The sequence below is a fragment of the Thalia democratica genome, chromosome 5 (genome assembly GCF_965202585.1).
Source record: "Thalia democratica chromosome 5, ktThaDemo2.hap1.1, whole genome shotgun sequence".
Lineage (NCBI taxonomy): Eukaryota > Metazoa > Chordata > Thaliacea > Salpida > Salpidae > Thalia > Thalia democratica.
The window spans coordinates 77,781,755-77,790,150 of NC_139169.1; positions in this window are offsets into that span (position 1 = coordinate 77,781,755).

Sequence of the window (8,396 nt, forward strand, 5' to 3'; positions counted from 1 at the left end):
TGATATGAAGTTTAATATTTCTTTAAATATTTTTTTTAAACAACACTAACATTATAATTAAAATATATATAACTAGTAACAGTTGTAATAATACAACTATACTATCTAATATAAAGCTTAGAAAGATTTTAAACAAAACTAATGCTTCTCAATTAAACTAAGATAAAAACTCAAACGTTTTTTTTCAGTTAAAGAAGATAGTTAATAACTCTATATAATTAGTAATTGAAATCTAAAACTGACTAAAATAGCTGAGAAGTATAGTTAGGCAAATCCAAGTTAATGTAGAAAGTTTTACAGGATTCTGACCCGCATTTCCGGATAGGAACATTCCCTTAGTATTTCATCTGTTGGACTTGCGTGCTTCTTGAACTAAGTGGGAAATTTTTGCTCCTGATTTCACTGATCTCCTTAAAAAATACTATTTTTAAATCAAATTTTTTTTTCAGAAATAATTATCAGTAGAAAATAATACTCTATTAATTTAAGTAAAATCTTTTAATTTATATTGGTTTGAAAAATGATTAATTAACAAACAGTAAGCCACTTATTTACGTATAATACTTTCAAGTTATACAGCTTAGATAAAATATCGAATATTTTTATCTATTACACACCAAAAATAGACGTCACAATTTATTTACACTAAACTAATGAAAAATAGGACAAAAAAACTGATGCACAGTTATATCAGTTTTATTAAGTTTAATTATTAGTCATGTGATAAAATTTATGATAAGTTAAATGTAAATTTAAATTTTTTTATAAAATATGTAAAAACACACACATAATACATAGTTCTTTTACAATCATATTCATTATGCTTTTAAAACTTTAAATTCATTCAAAAATTATTTTCGTTGTTTTTATAAAATTATTTTTATAATTTTTAATGCCTTGAAAGAATTACAAAGACAAGTTTTGTTTTTAAATATTGTGATTCTAATCTCTCCAAAGTTGACACCTAAAATTTAAAATCTAATCTATAAGTAAAGTACAGTAACCTCTCGCTTATTTACGCATATTGTGTCCACAGAAAAAGTGCGTAAAGACATGAGAGATCGTAAAGATACGAGAGGTACCAAATATTTTTATTATAATGGCTGTTTTTTGATATTGCTTTTAGTTAAAATCACTTACTTTACTTTAAGTTGTTGAAAACTCTTTAAAAATGTATGAAAACCTTTTTATTCATAAATAATTTAAACCTACTAAAAATATTCAATAAAAACCTTTATTGTTTTTTAATGTTAATTTAGTATATGCATAATTTTAATTTAAGTAATACAACACTAATTAAATTAAAAAAGATCTATAGTGGTTTTTTTTTACAAAAATTGCTGAAAAGTATATAAATAATGTATACCATAGATGTTCTTGTGCTAAAACTTTATTTCAACTAACGGCGTTTCACTGCTCTCAAATAAATTTAAAAACAGATCAACGGAGTCTATAAAATATTAACACACATTAGAAAAATCAGAAGAAGCATGTATAATTATGTATAGTGTTTATGTAGGTAGTAAGTAACTATAAATGAACTTTATGGTTTAAAAACAAAGTTTGGGATAATAACATAAAATTATAAAATGATTCGTCTGCTTTTTTCTAATGTGTGTTAATATTTTATAGACTCCGTAGATCTTTTCTTAAATTTATTTGAGAGCAGTGAAAGGCCGTTAGTTGAAATAAAGTTTTAGCACAAGAACATATGTGGTATATATTCCAATAAGCTTAGCTTATCAGGATCTCCAGGATTTAACGCCTTAAAACGTTATATCTTATAAATAACATATATTTTATTTAAACTAAAAATAGCCTAATATGTTAAAATCAAAGTCTTTGTAATCGTTTAATTCAAAAAGAAAATTAGTCACACCAAAAACCTTTTTGTAAATTTCTGAACCAAAATTAAAAACTGGAACACACAAAACGAAGAGACAACAAACCATAATGACTGTAGCAATTTCATTAAAAACATTCAATTGTATAAAAAGATAAAAAATTAGGTTTAAAGACATTTTTATTGATTTAAATTTATAACATAGCTTTTTAACGACCATAAAGATCGTTTTCAAATGTCATTCAACATAGAACGATTTTATTTCGAACAAACAAATGGTCATAAAAAGTTTTGAATATATATTTATATCAGAAACTGTGTTTTGTGAATTCTAATCATGACTTCACTCAGTGTTCAAATGCAAACTACAAAATATTAAAATCTAACGCGAGCTTAATTGTTTAAAATAAAATATTATATTAAATTTTAAGCTGTAAAGATTTTTTTTGTAATTTTAATAACTTTTAAACATAACTAATATTAAGCATTGACAATATAATTACTTTTATTACTTAAAATTTATTGTTTTTTTACGCAATTAATCTAACTTTTTTAATTCATTGTTTATTATGATTGTTTTTAAAAATATATTTTTAATTATTAACATAAGTTACAAAGCTAATTTATACTAGTAGTTTTTATAGATCTTACAAACTTCAACTTATTTTTAAGTAGCATTTGCATTTTTTGAAAATTTTTAATCTAGTTTACTATAATATTTTACAATAATAAACTTCTTTTTCTCAGTATTTATGTACAACAATTGCAAAAAACAGGTATTTATGATCAAGTTAAAAAATATATTCGAAAAAATGTTATAAGTAGACAAAAAAAATTACAATTTATACAAACATTTTTCATTGCAAAAATTATTTTTTGGCAAGACCACACTAAACTTAACCATTGAAAAAAAAAGCTCATTACAAAGTGGTATTAGTAATTTATTCTCACAAACCATAATAATTCATAAGAACGTTTTTTTATTGCTAAAAAAAAACTTCAGCAATTTCTTTAAGAAAAATTATAAATTAGTAATAATATTTTTGGGTCCAATTGTAATTTAAAGGTGATTTTTCTAATACTTGCTGAGTCAGCAAAGTTATTTTTTTAATCTTTTTTAAAAAATACACCCTTATCCCTATCTACTTTACCCAAATATATTAAAAATTTATCAAAAAGTAAAACTTAAAAAACTTAAAATAAAATATTATGAAAATCAATTTTTTTTATTTAATCCCTATAGATTACAACAAGACTCAATATTTTTGATTCCAAAAAAAGCAATTTTAGCAAACTATATACACAAAACTTAACAATCAAATAAGCATCATAATCGCCGGAAAAATTGTTTAAGCAGCAGTTTATCTGAAAAAACTTAAAAATTATAAAAACCTTTTTTGTTGCAAAAAGTTCTTTTAGCAAGTTACCTACATATGATTTGAAAGTTGATAAGTATTAATTTGTAATATTAAATTTGAAACATTATACTTTATTTTAGTATTATATTTGTTTATGCCATATATATTTTCAAACTGTTTTCACAATAAAAACAATAAAGCAACTAACTAAATAAAACTTAAAAAACTGACCTTATGATTGTTTTCAAAAAAAGTTTCTGTCCTTGACAGTTTCTGTATGGATTATAATAGTTTTAGTTTAATAAAGTTTAATTAAGTCTGTAAAAACATTTGATTATCTATGTATATCTATATTGCTTTATGCTAAATAACTGTAATGTCTTCAAGCAATTAATAGAAACACTTAGAACTAAGAAAAAAACTAAACGATTACTGCAAACAATAATTTTTAAATTGCTTATGTTTAATTAATGGCTTTCAAAATTTGTAATAAAAACTGTTCATACTTTTTTTAATTTAGAAATAAAGTTTAAAACACTATTACTTACTGAAATGCTATTTTATAAACACATTTATCCATATGTTTAACTTGAAGTATATGGTTATATTTGAAGTATTTAAAATAAATGTTAAAATAAATTAAATTAGCCTTGGAGTAAGAGCTTTATAATTAATAGTTTTTTGTTTAATTAATATTTAAACTATTTATTGTTGACTGATATAAAATAAGTAAAAAGTTTTGTAATCATTTAACATTGCCATAAATAATAGAATATTTGTAACTTTTTAGTACAGCAAATTTATTTTTAAAATTTTGAAACAAATTTAAAATTTCTTGTCTGCCTAAAACTTGCTGACCTTTCAAACCTAAATAACCTGATAAACAGCATTAACATTTTTAATAATTTTTAATTTTTTTGCATTTATTTATCTTTTTTAATATGGTTCATTTAGACATTTTTTTACAACTACTGAAGCCACAGTGATTAAAAATTCAAACTTGATGGTATAGAAAACATATGTTTTGTATAATATATTTTAAAAGTTGTTGTTAAGTTTTGTGTGAATTAATATTGCACAAAAATAATGCTGTATTATTGTGTTGGAAAAACTTAATATTAAATAATTTTGACGACCATACAGGTCGTTATAAAAATTGATTGCAAAACAAATTTGATGACAAACTTTAAGATTAACAAGTTATCACACCAAGTGTTATACTTTCGTTGGGAAGGAAAGGTTTGTGTTTAAATGTGTGACGTCACTTGCTGCTTTGAAAAAATTTTAGTTAAAATAAATTTGCTAGCAAGTATGCGCTCCACTTTTAAAAATGCAACAGAAATGTTCAACTTGAATGTTTTCTACTGGTTTGCAACATTTAACTTAAAGCAGCTTTTATAAATTACAACTTAAAGATATAACAAGACAATTAGAATGATTAAAATTAATGATTAAAAATCGTAATTTATTTTATCTGAAATTACACTAACAAATATAATAAGAAAATATATATAATTAGTACTATTTCAATTCATTTCTCTTTGATATGAATTATAAACTATTACGTTTAATTTATATAACAAGTTAAGTATGTTTTTAAATTACAAGCATTAAGTTCAATAAAGTAAATTTCCTTCACTAAAGGATAAATTAAAACTTTATAATTTAAAATATTTATAAAATCTCAATAAACTCAAAATCAAACTATAAGCTTTATTAGTTTTGAAAAAAAATATCTTTAAGCATATAATCTTGACAACTAGAAAAATTTATAATACAGATAAATAAATTTATATATTAATATTTCATTTTCAAATGTTTTTTTTTTCATTTTTGAATGTTTCACTGATTTTGAAACATTGAAGCATGATTTGTCAAGAAAAGTTAAACAAATAAATATGATGTTTTATAAATACAATTAAAATAATTCTCAAAACTTTCATGGTTTAGTTTTTTGTATAGTTTTTGGGTATATAATAAAAAAGAACTATAAAATTACTAAGAGGAATATTTTACCCATTTATTTAAACAAGTATGGGTTATACTAAAAAAGTCACAGTCAAGCTTAATCATTCCAGTAGCCAAATTAAAAATTATATAGAATATCAAAAAATTAAAATAAACATTGATATACCATATGAAAAAAATCTAAGAGTTTAAAAAATTACATAGTAATACTTTTTGTATATTAATTTATTTAAAAAAATTATTTCATAAACTAATTAGTATACCATCAAGTATTTAGTATGAGATAGTTTTGGTAGTAAAAAAAAATTTTTTTAATATAAACAAAAGCTTAATTTTAAACTAATTGTGCATAACTCTTTTATAAACAAAATATGGAAAACTAATTTCTTTAGGCATTACTGGATTTACAAATATAATAACAAAATCTTTTGTCCACAACACAGTTTAAAAGTCAAAAAAAAAAGACACTTTTAGAAATCCAATACAAATTAAAATTATCTTAACTCAAACTTAACAAAGGGTGTTTAAAAAGTATAAAAGATTATGAAAATTGTTGTTTATCAGCTAAGTTCATAGGTTTTAATTAGAACTTTTGCTAAATTACTGTAAAAAAGTAAAAACTCTAAAATAGTATGTCATAAAGTCAATATTTAAATGTTGAATATTTAACAAAAATATTCAATACTTAGAGCTATTGAAAAAACTTATAATATTATAGTTTTAAAAAGTTTTAAAATGTTGACAATTTTTTTTATACATTTAGCTTTAATTATTACCACTGTAAAGTTGATTTAAATTTTAGAAGTAAAAATTTTATTAATAAAAATGGTTTATGTTATTCTTTTATTGAAAACTAAAACTTGATTTATCCGCATCGCATGCAATTGTTTCCAATTTTTTTAAAATTTATTTGTTGTACTGTGTTTGCTTATGTTAAAAAAATCAGCAAAAGTATTTTTTTTGAAATAAATTTTCAAATAATTTAATTGGGTATAAGACTTTTAAAAATTTAGTATACACTTAAAACGAAAATAAAATGATTTTTAATAGAATATGCAAAAATAACAAAAAGTACGTTTTAGTCAAAAGTATAAAAAATTGTAAGGTTAAATTGTGTTTTTCAAAACTAAAATAAAATGACAAACAACTTATAAAAAATATATTACAAAATATCTTATAAAAATTCCATTTAAAAATTACTCTTAATGCTGTATTATTGTGTTGGAGGGATTGGAAAAACTTAAAATTGAATTATTTTGACGACCATGCAGGTCGCTAAAAATATTATTTCATAAAAAGTTTAATGAAGAAATTTCAAGATTAACTAATTATCACACCAAGTTTTATACTTTCGTTGGGAAGGAAAGGATTGCGTTTAAATGTGTGACGTCACTTGCTGCTTTGGAAAAATTTTAGTTAAAATAAATTTGCCTGCAAGTATGCGCTCAACTTATAAAAATGCAACAGAAAATGTTCAACTTTTTCTACTAGTTTGCAACATTAAAACTTAATGCAGCTTTTATAATTTACAACTTAAGATATAACCAAATAATTAAAATGATTAAACTTAATGATTAAAAATAGTAATTTATTTTATTTGAAATTACACTATCAAATATAATAAGAAAATATATATAGCTAGTACAACTTCATTTCAATTCTCTTTGATTTGAGTTATAAACTATTACGTTTAACTTAAATAACAAGTTCAAAAAACATTTTTAAATTACAATAAAGTGAATTTTCTATCACAAAAAAATAAATAAAAACTTTATAAATTAAATACTTATAAACTCAAACTTAACCAATGGTGTTTAAAAACATATAAAGAATTATGAAGTATTGTTGTTTATCAGCTAATTTCATAGATTTTAACTAGTACTTTTACTAAATTACGGTAAAATTACAATATTAAGAAATTAAAGACTTTAAAATAATATGTAATAAAGTTAATTTTAAAGTGTTATAGATTTAACAAAATTATTCAGTACTTAGGGCTATTGAAATAACCTATATTAACATCGTTTTTAAAAGTTAAAAACATTGACAACTTTATTTGTACGTTTAGCTTTAATTATTACCACAGTAGAGTTGCTTTAAATTAAATAATTAATACTTTATTAATACAAATTGTTTAAATTAAACTTTTATTGAAAACTATAACTTGATTTATTTTTGCTTTAAAATGTAATTGTTTCCAATTTTTTTGTTGTACTGTGTTTGCTTATATTGAACAAAACAGCAAAAATAATTTTTCATTCATTTTGATTTTATTTTAAAATAGTTTTATTGAGTATAGGACTTTTGAAAACTTAGTTTACACTAAAAATGAAAGTAAAAGACGTGAAAACGTTTTTAATAAAATAAATTAAAAAGAACAAAACGCGCGTTTTTAGTCAAAAGTACAAAAATATTTAAGGTTAAACTGTGTTTTTCAAAAATAAGTTAAAAAGTACAAACAACTTATAGAAACATATTTAACGAAGCTTTTTATAAAAAATTTCTATTATGATTTATTGTTATGTTCAGATAAGGTATTTCAAATGGTTCATTGTAAAACGGTTGGGATGGTAAGTTTCATGAAAAATATAAAAAGCCATATTAGCATGTTTAACATGTGAGAATAATAACAAAATATATAAACAGTTTTGAGTTTTTTGTTTAACAAGTATGTTCTGGTGAATCATTTGAAATTTAAATAAACAAAAAAACAAAAAGTAATGTCATATTAAAATTCAAACTCTTGCCATACATTACAAAGATCTCACTAATTAAACAGTTATTAAAAAAAGCTAACCTCCTATTATTGTGCCTAAAAGAAACTCCGGTCAACAGGAAATGATATACCTTCTTTATACTATTTCTTAAATAAACTGCAAACAAAAGTAAAAAGTTAGCTTCTTTTTATCGCTCTTTTTGTCCTAAATTAGTGAAATGTATTAATAGTAGAAAGTAAAAACAATAAACAATATTAGAACACTAGTGATAACTAACTTACATAACTTTTTTATTCACTTAACTTATGAGAAATATTTTCATAGAAACTAGTTTTATTTTAAAAAAATGCTTAAAAAATTTTGAATATGCAATATGTTTAAAATTTTAAAACTCGTAATCTTAAAAGAAAATTAATGAAAATAAAAGTTTTGCTTTATTTAAAGTTAATTCTCTTTCAAAGTGTAATTTTAACTTAATTTCATGAGAACACAAACTTTTCTTCTACTAAC